Source organism: Chroicocephalus ridibundus, chromosome 9 (assembly GCF_963924245.1).
Source record: "Chroicocephalus ridibundus chromosome 9, bChrRid1.1, whole genome shotgun sequence".
Classification (NCBI taxonomy): domain Eukaryota; kingdom Metazoa; phylum Chordata; class Aves; order Charadriiformes; family Laridae; genus Chroicocephalus; species Chroicocephalus ridibundus.
In genome coordinates this window covers 45,428,048-45,442,995 of record NC_086292.1, presented here as the reverse complement: position 1 = coordinate 45,442,995, position 14,948 = coordinate 45,428,048, and the positions used below count along the sequence as shown (strand labels likewise).

Below are 14,948 nucleotides of genomic sequence, written 5' to 3'. Positions count from 1 at the left end.
TCATGCTTTCATTGGGAAATAGCACTTCACAGAGAGGCCTCAATACGTGTACCTGTAAAATCTCTTGTGCGTTTGATGTTGGCACTTCTCTGAAGATGTATTTTTCCAACACAAGCCTGAGTCAGTAACAGACGGCTCAGAGGAAAGGCTGGGCTCCAGGAACAAATACAGCTTTCGTCTCCTCTCTTTGAGGGCTTTGGATCGCAAAAAGAAATGTAACCTGGCTGTTCGGTGCGCTTCTGTTCTGTGTTCAAAAGTCTGATGTGGAGGAGACCAAGAGCTGGTAATCAGGATTGAGTTAATTCCTGCCTTCATTGTTGCTGCCTTGCAAACTTCAAAGCAGAAAAGCTACTCTCTTTACGCATACAAGCATAATTTCCAGAGCTGAAGCAGGGTAATTTTCACATGCAAATGCAGGAGGCGAGCCTGCCTTATCTGAGCGGGTGGACGTGCTGTTTAATGGGACAACAGCACCTCTCCTTTACTTCCTAGAAGGGGAGCACGGCAGCTGAAATAACAGGTTTTCTTTTGCTGTTGTTTTAGAGGAAAAGATGTGCACCTTTACAAAAGGGGAAAATGCCACCTTGTGCCTTGTATTTATGCTTTGAATCGTGTGGAATGCTGGAAAAAACAGAATTCAGTTTACCATCTAGAGCTTTATATTACATTTTTCATAAACTGTTGGAAGCATAATGCAGAAATCAAAGGCTTGGCAAAGGAACAGGCCAGCTTTACAATCCCCCTCATTCTCAGGTATTTGAAATACACAGATTTCTGGACATTAATCGTAACGTTATTAATGTAGTGGGAAAACAGGAAAATTTATAGTATTTACAGTTCTCACTGATGTTTTTTTTTCATATTCTATTTGGGACAGTAATTTCTCTCATTTGTTATTTCAAAAGCCGCCTTCTTAGTCTTGAATATTGGTGGTTTTTCTCATTGACTGTAACAGCGGAATTATTGGGAAGGAAAGTTATTCAAAGCAGAGAAGAGTGAGTTCCAGGGAACCAGGCAGGATAATAATTGCTGGTATGATTTAGGCAGGTCACTTAGCAGGAGTACCTGAGCTTGCAAAGTCATCTCAGAAATGACCTGAAGGATTAAGTTGCTCAGCTTCTGAAAACAGCTGTAGCTTGTGGGGTTTTGGGTTTTTTTTTGGTGGGTTTGTTTTTCTTTTTTAGCAGATCTGCAAAGCAGGCTGTGGTTTTTCGGTGGGGAAATGTGGCTCTCATGCTTCCTTTGCTTGATGACCATATTTGATTCTGCCTGTAGCTGGGCTGCCTGTCGGTGGCATGTCGGAAGCGGGCAAACCAAGCAGGTTTGCAAGCGTGGCCTCAGGCATCCGTTGGTCCTCAAGCATGAGCCTGTGTGCAGGATGCTGGGTATAAACATATAAATAGCTAAAGCTCATAAATACTTGGCAAGTTGCATTTTCACAGCAGAGCCTCTCTGCATTAGTTTCCTGTGCGGGTCGTCAGGTGGGTGTGCAGCTTTTTAACATGCTCAGGAAAAAGCCTCATCCCAATGCAGAGTGTTTTCGGGTGAGGGGGGTACCTTTTGCTGGACCGACTGTTCCTGAGGCTTGCTCTCCAACAGCATGCAGGGAGCCTGTTGCTGTTCCGTGATCCAGGCACATGGGCCAGCATGGGTTGGCTGTCACCTCCCTGCACCCCAGCGGTCTTTGGGAGAGAAACGACTGATGACCTCTGCAGAAATTGAGGACTTCATTGTTAATTGCTATGGACTCTAAGTCTGATTAAAACCAACCTTTATTAAATTAAATAAGCCCCATCTGTTAACAGTATGTGTGCCTTTCCACCGGAGTCAGAGAAAGCGAGTCAAAGGGAGCATCTTTCAGCCGATATTCTTGTTTCACTTAAGGTGCAGAACAGAGAAGTGGCTTAGTCCTTGAAGTGTAGGCCAGATCACCCCAAGTCTCACGTCTTTAATGAATAAACCCAAACCCCATCTCCAGTGACTGCGTGAAGTGGGAATGGGAATAAAAATCTAGATTCAATGGAGTGAATTTCAATGGTTTGGGCCCCACTTTGCAGTGTTGATTTTAAACGTGAGCCAGGAACTTAAATCATACTATGGGTGAAATAGACCTGTGGCTCTGTTCTCATTCCTCTTTTAAAGAATTAAATGTGTTGGGATGACATTTCTCCTCAGGTTTTCAGGTACTTCTGTGGGAATCTTAGTGTGAAGTCAGATGTAATCTGGCTGGTCGCTTTACTCCCCTGGTTTCTTGCTGCTTTTTCATGCCCCTCAGATCCCGGAGTCAGTGAAATACAGAGGACTTGCCATTTGTGTTTGTCCGTGTGCATCTGCCTTCCCACTTGATGAAGCTTTTAACTCACCCTTTGATATGCATGCAAAATGATGCAGAACTGAGATCTAAGTATGGAGGAACCTTTAGTAAAAGAAACCCTAAGGAGGGGAGCTTGGCAGAATTACAGTACAGCTGATAAGATAATGATGCCTGTGTTCCAAGTCTCCCCTCCCTTCCTGAAACAGCTTCTTGAGGTATCTGTATTCTGGGTCTGAAAGGGTTGCTTGACACCATTTCCAAATCAGCCCAGATGACCTGCTGATATGAATGACCTGATATGCTAAACAACCTTCAGAGGGATAAAAGAGAGCTCTGGAGAGAAAGAGGCATCTCTGGGTCAGTGATAGTGTCACATATGTTCTCTCACCTTGCTTTTTGTGGCAGTGGGCAAGCAACATGGAAATTGTAATGCCCGGATGAGGCACCAACCTTTCTCCTACCGCAGCTTTCAGGGAGCTGTTTCTCTCTCTTTAAATTGTAGATTGTGTTCATGCTTTTGTTTTTCAACTCAATTCTGTCCATGTTCTCCCAATCCAGCTCACCTCTTGAGAATCACAGAAATTCCATTTAATGAAATGCCCGTTTGAAAAATCCTGCTTCCATTGAAATCAGTGGCAAAACTCCTACTGATTTCATGTAGGCTGAGTTTTTTTCTGAAGTCACCAGACAATGTGGTTGAGTCTCTTTGATTTGTTGATTGACAGTTGAGACTCTATAAAGGCAGTGGTCCTTCCCATATTTAGTTATGTTGAAAATATCACAAAGATATCCTTTTATGAAGTGGGTTATATTGTGTTCCTTGACCTTGGTCATGTGAGCAAAAATTAATTTTTATATGTAAGTAGCAGAGGTAAACATTAAATAATATTTCGGAGACACTTATTTTGGTATTGAGAAGAAAATGCAAAAGGTTTATTGTACATTCTGTCTCAGCAAGAGGAGAGCAACTTTTACGTGACCTCTTAAAGAGCGTATAAAAAAGATAAAAGGACATAATTAAGAGAAAGTTGAACTCAGGCTGAACTTTTCAGCAGATACTGGAATATTGTCCCAGGGGATGTTGTGGATGCCTCGCTGTCTGAGTCACTTATAATAGTGCTAGGCTGAACTGTTCACTAAAAAAAGTACAGTGGTGAATAGGAACATCATCCTTCCTCCAAGGGATGCATTCTGTAACTTCATTGGTCTTTTTCCTGCTCCTTTCTGTGATAGTTTTGGCCTGTTTTGACAATTCCCTTATCAGAGAATAGCCCTATCTTGCCTGTCAGGTCTTCCAAATCAGTAAGACTTGGAGAGATATGACTGTACTAGTAACTCACGCCTGGTTTTTTATATCAAACCTTTCTACCGTCTCCATGGAAAAAAGTTCTCTGGCTGAAGTCAGGCTTCTATAGCCAAGCAGACTTTGCCAGTGAATTTAGGATGAAAACCCATCGCTTTTAACAGAGATCAACAACACTGAAGAAGCCATGTGGTCTTGGAAGATGCACACCTCATAAATCAAGACTAATAATAATGTTTAAAAGCTTGGACAGTTTCTTCAGAGAAGAGACCACAAGTGTAGTATGCAGTAACCAAAAAAGCCGAGTGTCAGAAGTAAGCAATGTGTTCATACAGGATAGAAACTGCAAACTCTGAGAAAATAAGGGAGGAATCTTTCTCCATCACAATTTAGAAACAGCCAAAAGATGGGTATAACATATATAATATATAATAAATAATCATCCTTATACTAAGTAGCTGCTCCTGTGGGCCGAGAGAGTAAAGAGGACCTTCAGCTAAATGGGCCATGGACTTGACCAGGTTTAACACAGGAAATCTGTGGAAAAATTAAGCAAGAAAGAAAATCCCCTTAAAATCAAAGGAGAGGACTGTGGGATGTTCGTTGTCGGATCAACTCATCCTAAAATCTGTCCAACCAGCAGCAGAAATCATGTCGTTATTTTGAAAGTACTTGAGCCCAACCTACCATTATCCTGACAATCCTAATCAATCCTGCTGACTCTTCTTGTGGTTGTTGTGTACCTGTCTCCTAATAATCATCTGTTGTACTGGGTAGCAATGCAACTTCATCGCTGTCACAGGGTGTTCTGAAATTACGGGATTTTTAACCGAGTGACTAGTGGTTATGATCAGACTCCACTGGGTGCTCCAAAAATCCCAACCAATGCACAAATACTTCTTTCGATTGCTGCCTTTGTTGCCCTGCCTGTATTCTAGCTTAGCAGATTCAGAACTTTAATCATGTGTGTCAAATGTCATGCCTGAGAATGTCCTCCTCTATTTTAATTTTTCCTTAACCTCACCAAGGTTTTGCTGAAAGAGGCAATTCATGAGTCTCCCACGCCTGTGAGGGGAGACTTGGGCGTTGGCAGACCAGTGCTGGGGAAGAAACCGTAAGTGGTGAGGTGTGGGGAGAAAAAGGGGGAACCAGTCCTCGTTTTCTTTGAGCATGAAGCCAAGCTTGACCAGCAGCTGGCCTTGGATAGATGGGCAAAACTGTATTTCTGAGAAATTTGGGAAAGGTAATTTATCCCAGGGGGGCTTTTGGATATTTGCTTGCAATTACATTTGGTTTAGGGAAGTGAACAGAATTTGCTCTTTGGATTTTCATTTCCATGCCCAGAGTTTAGAGTTGCAGGTACCACCTGTTAACACTATGCAAACAAAATATAATTGACTCCCGCAGGAATCCCTCTGAAAGGCAGCACCTTGGGATTAAAGTTGCAGAGCCATCTATCTAAAATGATGTGGCAGATTTAATTAACGTGTCTAAAAATACACAGGCTGCAATCAAGCCTTTGCTTCTGCCCGTGTCTGTTCCCTGAAGGGGAAGGCACATAATTTTCAAAATCTTGGGTTCTGTCAGCCACCTGTGAGTTGAATTTATTGATGCATGAGATTATCATAAAATTAATTTGGACACTGCTGAATTATGAGGTTGAAAACAGGTTGAGAAGTAGTTTCTCACCCAGTTTAAGCAATATGCTGTCAATAATGTTCTTTCAAGCCCATATGTAGAGCGTTACTAGACAGCTACACTTACAAACTGTAAATGCATGGAGATTGGATGCATATAGCCTCTTGTGGCAGAGAAAGATCTCCACAGTGTGGCACTGGGAAGGATTTGGAATGACTTGAATCCGAGTGGCAGATAACTACAGACATCAAATACGTTTCACTACTTGCCACTCAGGAGACAGATCTTTGCTTCAGAGTCAGAAAATGGCATAGCACCGAAACAGCCGAGGAGCCTTCAGTCAATATGTCTATCTGTCTATCCATCGCTTGGGGTTTCAGGCTTTATATCCGCTTTTTAATTAAAAGAACTTGTTTTTGTTAAAGCAGTAGTGGGCAGCGATGAAATGCAGTTTGCTCAGACTGCAGTAAAGATGTTAAGGGAAAAGAACAAATAACATTTCTTATAGCACTGACACGGTCCGCATAGAAGTTGCTCCCAGTGAGGCTTCTCGCGCTGGCAGGTTTTGGCATTGCTTTGTGTCAGTTGTTCACAAAGTTCCTCCTAGGCTTTAGGGTGCCATAGAGGGCCTGACGTTAAATGCCCGTGGTCTGGCTGAATGAAGCCATATTAATGGCTTCACTCGCAAGCCCAGACGGGAGATTTCAGGTCAGGTTCTTCTCTGGTAGAACTTCAGCGAGTTCAGTGAAACTCTCCCAGAGCATTGACCTAACTAACCTCACCAGCAGTAATACTCCTTGGAAATGAAATAACACTCTGCATCCAGAAATTTCAGACCCTGTAGAAAGACGTGTGTGGGAATGGAGTGGGGAAACAGAGTGCAACTGACTCTGGACACTGGCATCCTTGGTCAAATTTTAAAAATCGCCTGTTCGCTGCACACGCAGCCCCGTGTGACAGGATGCAGCTCTGCTGAGAAGGGGCTTAAGGGAATTCAGGGTTTGGAGCTTGTAACTCAGGCTCTTGGCAGAGCCAAGTAGATATTGCCTGTTATGCTTAGTTCATGTTTCAAGGTTATCTTACAGTCTAGAGATTGATAAAAGCACTTTTGAGAAGCTGAAAATTTAGGATCGGCTGGATTCCAGTGCCCGTGACTCTCGGAAGAAGGGCTGTAGGTGCACAGACTTTATTTCAGCCTGGTTGTGATTGCTGCCTCAACTGCCTGCTGATTATCTGCCTTCGTTAGCACAGCAGATGGCTGTCAGTGCCCTGGTAACACAAGTGGCCTCCCCAGCCATTTTTATAACTACACTTAGGGAATAGATGTAGGTGCCAAGGTGACTGTTCCAGTTTTAAAGCCCAGTAAGATAAGATGATTGAGAAAGCTTTAAATAAAAGCTAACCTGTGGAAATCCCTTGACAAATCATCCGTTTGTGAACTTTTACTTCCTCTTGCATTGCCTTAATCTCCTCCATCAGACAGGCTAAAGAAAGTCCAAGGGTACAAGGTAACTATTTTAATTTATACCACCAACCTCATCCACATTAACAGCTGGGGCTGTTTGCAAAGGCCTTCTGCATGTGGGATAGCACGTGTTGGAGGGCTAAAACCTGGGGTTCCTTCAGAATGGGGTAAAAATACAAAATAAAAATGAGAAACTGTAAAATATTTCCTTCTGATAAATAAAGGGGGGAGCAGAGAAGAACCGTTGTGCAATGCAAAATGCAAATTCACGTCTCTACCTTCAGACTTCTTTGCCATCAGCAAAGGCCTATGCTAAACTTTAGGAGTGCATTTACGTCTCTACCATTGTCAGCAATTGTTTTGCTTTGTATTCCTGATCGCAGTAGGTTTGCAGGGGGATTTTAGTGTGCCTGCAAGTATGAGAACTAATCTAATGAAGTCTGGTGGGCTGCTCACGTGCCCCGTTACCAGATCAGGGCTGTACAGTCGGTGTCGTGAGGCTTAATGACTTTGCACAATGTTGAATTGCGCATCCTCTGGGAGAGAGGGTTCTGGCTCTTTTTCAAGATCTATAAATAGCCTGGAAGTCAGCCTGATTTCTTGTTGAGGAGTGTGGGCACGGTGCAGGCTGGGTGCGTGTACACGTGTGCTGGGCAGGGAGCTCCTCACCTGCTGCGGGGCCTGCAGTCAGCCCGTCTCCCTCTCCAAAGACACGGTGGAAAACACCGCAGGGAGAAATGGGCAGTTCCCCCATACAGGCTGGGTTCATTTACTTTTTCACCTTTCAAATACCTTACAAAAATGTCAGGAGGCCGTGAAATAGCTCATCTATCCCCCCGTGGGCATCCTTCCCCCAGGTGGGGAGGAAAATGTCCAGACCTGGGTCAGATGTAAGCAAGCTGAGTCTTTTGGAGAAGGAATGGGGATGTGAAGATGAGGAAAATATCCAAGGATTGTGACTAACAGTTAGGGAGAGCTGTGAGACGTAACAGTCCTCCTGTCACTGCATCTGCCTGGGGTTGTGCAGAGAAACGCACGGGTGATCGTGAAGCTCTGCAGAGTGCCACGATACGACAGAAGTAGCCCTTGTACGTGGGATTTACCTACTGCAGTTGTGAGAGAAAGGAATGATTGCTGCAGCCTCCAGGAAATGCATTTTATTAATTTATGTTACTGCTTTTTACCCACGGGCAGGAGAGCAAGCACACAGCTGATGGTTGATTCCCGGCCCAGCAGCGATCCGTCGGCTGTGGGTCTGTCTGCAGCAGGAGGCACTAGGAAGCACACCAGGGCTACCACCAGCCCCAGTAAATAAGTTTACAAAATTGGTTTTATAGCAGAGACTGATTAAGTCTTTTGGACTCCAAAGTAAATGTTTCTTCTGGAACTTCTCGGTGGATTTTTATTAGAGCTGGCTGGGGCTGGAGGAAGCAGCCCCTCTGACGTCAGAGGCTTTATATCAGGCTGTTTCCATTTTTATACTGTGCTCCTCTGGGCTTTTCAGGCATTTCCGCAGTGTAGCAGATCCGCCTGGAACTGCTTCATTCCTTTCTGCTCTGATTTAAAGCCGATAGAAGTTCTTGCGTGTTGCCAATTACTAGAACGTGTTTCAGTCTAATTTCAGGTATCACTTGGAGTTTATATCGGCGGATATTTAGTTCTTTGGAGCACGAACCTTGGGCAGACCAGGTTTCCCATCTATAAGAGAAAAAGGTGCTGAGCCTACTCTGTTGCTGGAGATACACGATCACGCTCCCTCTCCCTGCGTGTTGTAAAATGTGTAGTGTTGCATTTGCTGGCTCCTGGCCAGGCATTTGAGCCTGTTTAGCTGTGGCTAGACTTGTTGCATGTGGTCTTCATTCATCACAAGCTGTGTCTGAACTTGGCAAGTGCTGCCTCGGCCACGGGCGGCAGCTCTGCCAGGTGAGCCGTTAGCGGCTGGTCTCGGCTGGAAGTCTTCTTCCTGCAGATCTTGAGCGCAATTCAACCGTGCTGAGCAGCAAACCGCAGCTACGCTCACGTGCATGCAGTAGTGGAAACAGTTTGACACGCAAATCAGAAATGTCACTTCATTTAGCCAACGACTCTTGGCTGAGAAAGACCTGGACTTGTGCTCGGACCTGCGAGAGACCAGATGGTTAATGTGGTCATCAGCCATTGCACCGTAATCCCACATCAAAACTTGGCTTTCCACAGAGTTCTGTGAACAGGAGTGAAATGTAGAATGTTAAATACAAAGCAAAGCAGAACCACTCCATTATAACCTGCAATGATGGGAATTCAGTGCTGCTTTTAAGCAGCAGGGTTCTTAACTCCAGGCTTTTTCTATTTGATTTTATTTCCCAAACCCTGCGTTATCTTGTTAGGAGAGACATTATTTCCCTTTGGTAATTTCTCTTCCCTTCCTCAACTCTCTTGCATTTTTAAGCTCACAGTGGGGAGATTAAAATTTATAGTTGTTGGAGCTCTGTCTGTCTTTATTTCCCCCTTTCCTAATTCTTCAACTCATCATGTTAAAATAGCACTAATTAAATCTGTTCTCACTTAAAACGCAGTCCTGCCTTCAGTAGGCAAAATTACATCTGGACTCTTCTGAATCGGTCTAGCCTTGGCAGTATTTCAGCAGAAATCAGTGGCGCTGCGCTGGGGTAAGATGGGTGTCGATAGATCAGAGTCAGGCCTCTGGTTATTTGAGTTCTGCGCAGTCAGTACGCTACTATCTGTCAGAGGTTGTTAGCTCACACGCGAGGTTATGTGAGCACAAGTACATTGCTCGTCTGGGTCAACCAGGGCTCAACACCAGATCAGCCAGCTAGGAGAGGGAACGGCAAGGAGCCGTTCGGATCCTCTGCACTGCTCCGCTGTTTTGGAGAAGGTTTACTAGCCCAGGAATAGTGTCCAGCCCGTGGCGGCTGTGTGCTGCACCCACATGGGAAAGTCTGTGGAAGTAATAAAGGAAAGACACTGTCAGAGCTGGCGGGCAGAGTCCCCCTGCATTATTGCTTTTTGCTGTCAGGTTTATCCCAACCTTTCAATACCTACATAATGAAAAATTACTGGTCGACTCCTGCGCAAGCCTTTGGCTGGTGTGTATTAGGAGAGCACAGGGCACTTCTTGGATCGTGTGGGTATCTCCTTGGAGGTAATATCCCAGCCACCTGAATTCAACACGTGCTTCCAGCTGGCTGTGGCACTTTTTCTCATGATCTGTCCTGGACTCCTGTAGACAGCTGTCTTTCAGAAGTGGCTGGATTTAATGGCATGGGAATTTTTTCTTCCTGCCAGAGGTTTTGGTACCAGCCTTTGCATTTGTTTCCGAAAGAAGAGCCAGAGGCTCTGCAAAGTCCACATGAGACTTTGCGGTTGCAATCGACCCATGATACAGCAGCAGTCTCAAATGCTGAGATAGATATGCAGTTAGTAAATAGCTTTGAGAATTCTTTGGAATAGAAGATACATATACAATATAAACGTAAGAGAGCTAATTATTTTTATTGCTAGGACTGTGCTGGGCAACGCTGCTGGGGAAAGAGCACACATTGCCTTCGATTTCTCTTGGGATAGAATAGGAGACTTGCTTAGACCCGAGAAAAACTGCTTCTGTGCCTGTCTCTGATTCATGCAGCGTAGTTAAATGCCATGGGAGAGCGCTTGTAATACAAACACTTTTGTTTATAGGCAGACATTTAATTATCATATTACAGAATTCTCAGGAGCAGCTGCCACATGAGATTTCTGGCTAGGACATTTAACATAAAATTAAAACACAGCGTCACATGCCCATTTAGCTGAAAACCTGAGCGTAGTATTTGCACTTTCCCGTTCTCTGTAAAGAGCTTCCTGGATGATATTTCTGTGCAGATTAGTCATGAGAAGTCGGCGTGCTGTAAGCTCGATGACGTCTTTGTGACTGGATCAGAGAACAAATATTGTGATCTGTTGAGCATCGGCTCCCTGCGAGCGATTAAATTTCTTCTCCGAGGAATCTAGGTCATTTGCTAGGATCAGAGCACTGGCCATCTATGGAAAGGAAAACCAAAATGGATCATTTCCATGCTTCTGAATCCAAAGTTTTATTGATAGTCCTGAATGCTTTGGGAACATGCATAACCATCCCAGTACGCAGTGGAAAATAATGCTACATATTAATAACTCTATGTGAAGGAAAGCTTGGAAGCCTACTTCTAATCCTGATATGGTTTGCAAGATTTAATCCTTTTTTTGGGCAAGCAAGGATTATATCTGTGAGTAAGCATGTGCAGGACTGTGTTTTCTCTCCTCATCACTCTCTGTTTTTTCCTGCACCTGTCACATCTGCCTGCTGGGTCGCATACCTGGCTCCGACACTCTGGATGCTCTGTGCGCTGGTTCCCTGTTCTTCTCTTCCTGACAGTTCGGTTTAGTCCCCGTGTCCAGGTCGAGATGTGCTTGCAGAATTCCGGCAAGGGCTCACTAATCATAGGTAAACTCCCCAAAAATGACACAGGAACTTAGCTCCCTGTGAGTCCAAACACAACAAGATTTCTGAAGCATCTGAGTCCTCTTCTGGTGCTCGCCTGCCAACAGTGTCTACAGGAGCTAGGTGCCAGGGTTTCTAAAACAGTGATGGCAACAAAGAAAACCCTTTCCTACAGATATAACTAAAAGGAGAAATCTGCTGGTTTCCTGGTCTGTTTTAGCATGCATTGTCAGGAAATTAGTCTATGACATCTTCCTGCACCAAGAACAGGAGATGAACTGGCCAGGAACATTTTAGTAACCTATTTTTGGAACACAAAATCCCATTTATCCTGTAGAAAGATTGTCCTAAATGCCATCTAAAAATTGCTAAGTGACGCTGCTTTTGCACTGTGCTGTGCTATAGGATGGGCGAGAGTCAGTTGCTCCAGGTCAGGACATGTACCTTCTCTCAGGATCTGCCATCCATTTCTGCTCCTCACTGCTGTCCTGTCTCTGCGTCTGGTCTTTGCCCATGAAGCCATAAACAAACCTGAGTGCTGTTCTGCTTCCGTGCGATAAATCCACAGCTGTGGGACTCACACGAATAGGTATGGATGTTCACAACTTCGCATGCTCTTTGGGGCTGTGGCTGGTGAGCCGGCTGGCCTCAGTGAAGGCTGGAGCTCTCTGGACTTGCGCACTGCTGTTCAAAATTCAAGCAAGGCACAAAATGTGCTGTAACCTTTCCGTACTGGCTCGGGGCTTCTCAGCAGTGTTAGCAAATGTGGTCACAGCACTGCAGCTTGGATGAGAGCCCTTGAGAGCCGCTTTCCTGAGAAGCTTCTGCTTCCGCTAGGCACTGTCTCCTCTCTGAAAAAAAAAAAAGCCCCATTTATTATACCTCTGTCTTGTTTGGTGCCAGTAAGGAGGAAGAGGAAGACTACTTCTGCCTTTATAGATATCTCGCAGTAGTAGAACTGGTTGCTTTTTTCTCTTCAGCGTATGTAAAGCAGCCCGTTACCAGGGTCAGTGGCCACTCTGGGCAACGGTCTTCATGTCCGCTGAGAGCTGGATCTCTGTTCATGCTGCAAATGATGCTTTACCAAGCTGCTTGACTGGTGCTGTGGCCCCTGAGCTCACCAGAGACGTGAGCACATCCAAGTGCAAATAGTGAAAGTGAAAAAGGAGCAGGGGAAGGAGAAAAGCATTTGGGGGGGGGCGGGACGACGGGACAGGACAGTGTCATTTGTTTATTTTAGCTTTTTTTAATTCCCTCCCCCCTTTATCCTGAGGTCATGAAATGTTTTTTCCAGCAGTGTCATAGTATGAAGAAATACAAAAACACATACTCCTGTTGCAATATAATCTGCTGGTGGAAACCATGTGAATGTTTTGAAAGACCGGGAGTTTCTTCATAGATGAGACTGATTAGCGTGTCTGAACTGTAACTCAAATCACTAAGCATCTGCCCTGCATTGCCACACTGGATATGATGAAAAGTGACCCATAGTCCACCAGGAGCACAATTCATTCTTTGACACACTGGGTCTGGGGATTTTGAAGAAAATACTTCAGAGATGGGGGGGAGAGGGAAGGAAGGTAAATAAACCTAGAAAATACCCTGTGTAACAGCTGCAGGGTTGGTGATGGGATTCCAGCTTGAAAAAAGTGGTCCAGGGACAGTTTTTCACAGCTGCACTTTTGTGACCTCAGAGTAGCAATAACCCTGGCATGCATCTGAGTAGAAAACTCTGCATTTGAAGCAGGCACCTCATTTCCACTGTGCTTCTGAGCGAAGCCTGAAGTCTCTGTGAGTTTCTTACACAGATGGAGCGAAGAGAATGGACAAGGGATGTGGGATGTGGCTTCAAAGGCTGTATGGGAAGGATGAGATGTGCAGTCTGTGAAGGAGCATTGCAGTTGCCGTTCCTGCTGGGAGCAGGAGCCCCAGGAAGAGCTCAACGTGGCTGGGGCAGTTGGTGGGATTGGACCTGTGGGTTTCCCAGGGAGAGGCCCTTCCATGGCTTGGGTCTGCTTTATCTGAGAAAAGGAGGAGCCAGTGCTTACTCGTGTTGGTGTTTCTGGGATGCCATCTGAGCTCAGATGGCTCTATCTTGAAGTGGCCAGTGGGCTTGGAAGGGAGGGGATTCACACCGTGCTGCTGTGGATGCATCTTATGCGTCATAGCTCTTTCCAGGAGTGAAAACTTCGAATTTCCCAGAAGTCAGGCTTTTATTTACAGTGCACCGAGATAGTTGTCTTGCTGGGGCTGCTGAGGTATTGCCGAGAAAATCTTTTCTGTGAGGTAAACTAAACCTCACAGATACGCCTTGCAAGAAGGGAGGTACTTGTCTCCAAAAACCATCTCCGGTTCCCCTTTAACTAAACCCGCAGCGCTAAGTCACTGCTGTATGAGCTTGTACAAAATCCATGACGTTCTCGGGAGCTGTGTGACTGTGGGGGCTGGCAGCTGGCGTGTCCGGGGCCGAGCCACCAGTGAGCAGCGGCCACGTGGCCGTGGCTGGGACACAGCCACACACACAGGCCGTATGAATGAGCAGGGCATCCGTGACACGTGAGGCTGAAGTAAGCGCTCGCGGGTTTCTGCATCTCCGAGTCCCATTGTGGTTTTTGGTGGGGTTCGTTCTTCCTTTTTACATGAACTCGCTTTTCACAAAGTCTCAAGTTACTGCAGGCTCATAAATGAGATCGTTAAGAAAAGCTATGTGAGACCGGTACGAAGTGGCACAGGACCAGAGGTTGAAACATTACTGTCATTTTCCAGAATTTCATAAAATTGCTCAAAATCAGAGGCTCATTTTTATTTTAAAGCTTCATTTAACATAAAAGCTGCTGATTTTTTTTTTTCGTTTTAGCAGAATAATTAAAACAGTTAAATAGAATTTAAGAAATAATTAAGGGTTTATCTAGGATTGTGTTTGATAAATCTTACAATATTTTAAAAAATTATCTACAAAAGATTATTCTGATAAATTGTATCTAAATTCCAAACAACTTTTTCACTAAGCAGTATTATTTCTGAATTTCACATCTTTTCAAAAATTTCCTCTCAGTATTTTCATCCCGTTAGAAAATGTTTAGCATTGAACCCTGTCAAATCTGGAAGACTTGCTGTTCATTACGCTGCTCGGTCAGGTCCTTGTGATTGCAGCTGACTGCAATTAATAATTGTAATATTCAGTTTTAATTACTTGGGGTACCTTTCTTGTTCGTCAAAGGTGTGTTTGGCACTTGCAGAAAGCACTGTTGACTCTCTTGTCTTTCACTGGGGGGATTAATCCTGCTGGGTTCGTACTCTAAGCCCTGTGGGACCAGGAGGGACTGCACTGCTTCGCTTTGCGCAGAGCAATGACCGTTTCAGCCCGGGAAATATTTGTGTCCCCTCAGCTGGCCTGTGTGACTCTCGAAGCATTAACACGGCAGAGAGTTAAACGATACTTAAACTACTTTAGGATTCAGATGACTGCAAAACCCGAAACCTCCGTGGGCTCACATATGCTTCACCACGTTTGCAGCGCGCGGGCAGCAATCTGTGAAAACACAAACAAGGGCTGTCAGAAAATTTCTGTTCAAAGGTCAGTGGTAAATGACAGACACTTAAATGTTGTTTTGTCTCTGTTCCACAAGCTGGAAAATAATAGGACTGGATTATGATCAAGAACTCTGTTTTATTCCCCCCAGTCATTAGTTTTGTGGTCTCCCCTACCCTAAAACAAAGTACAGCTGATAGTAAAGGGAGGAGAGCTTTGATGGTTCATTTGTTTTTT

At 44.7% G+C, this 14,948-nt stretch overlaps 1 long non-coding RNA gene across 2 annotated transcripts; it reads right to left on the bottom strand.

The window, feature by feature from the left end:
- Positions 1-9,332: 9,332 nt before the first annotated feature.
- LOC134520643 (uncharacterized) lies at positions 9,333-12,322 on the bottom strand. 2 transcript variants are annotated; one of them, XR_010072487.1, is made up of 3 exons: positions 12,182-12,322; positions 9,763-12,030; positions 9,333-9,659 (listed from the first exon to the last, which is right to left on the bottom strand). It is a non-coding gene; the product is annotated as an uncharacterized LOC134520643 (long non-coding RNA). The 2 variants fall into 2 exon arrangements; XR_010072486.1 differs by having other exon boundaries at positions 9,763-10,740; positions 11,055-12,306.
- Between the last annotated feature and the right edge of the window lie 2,626 nt (positions 12,323-14,948).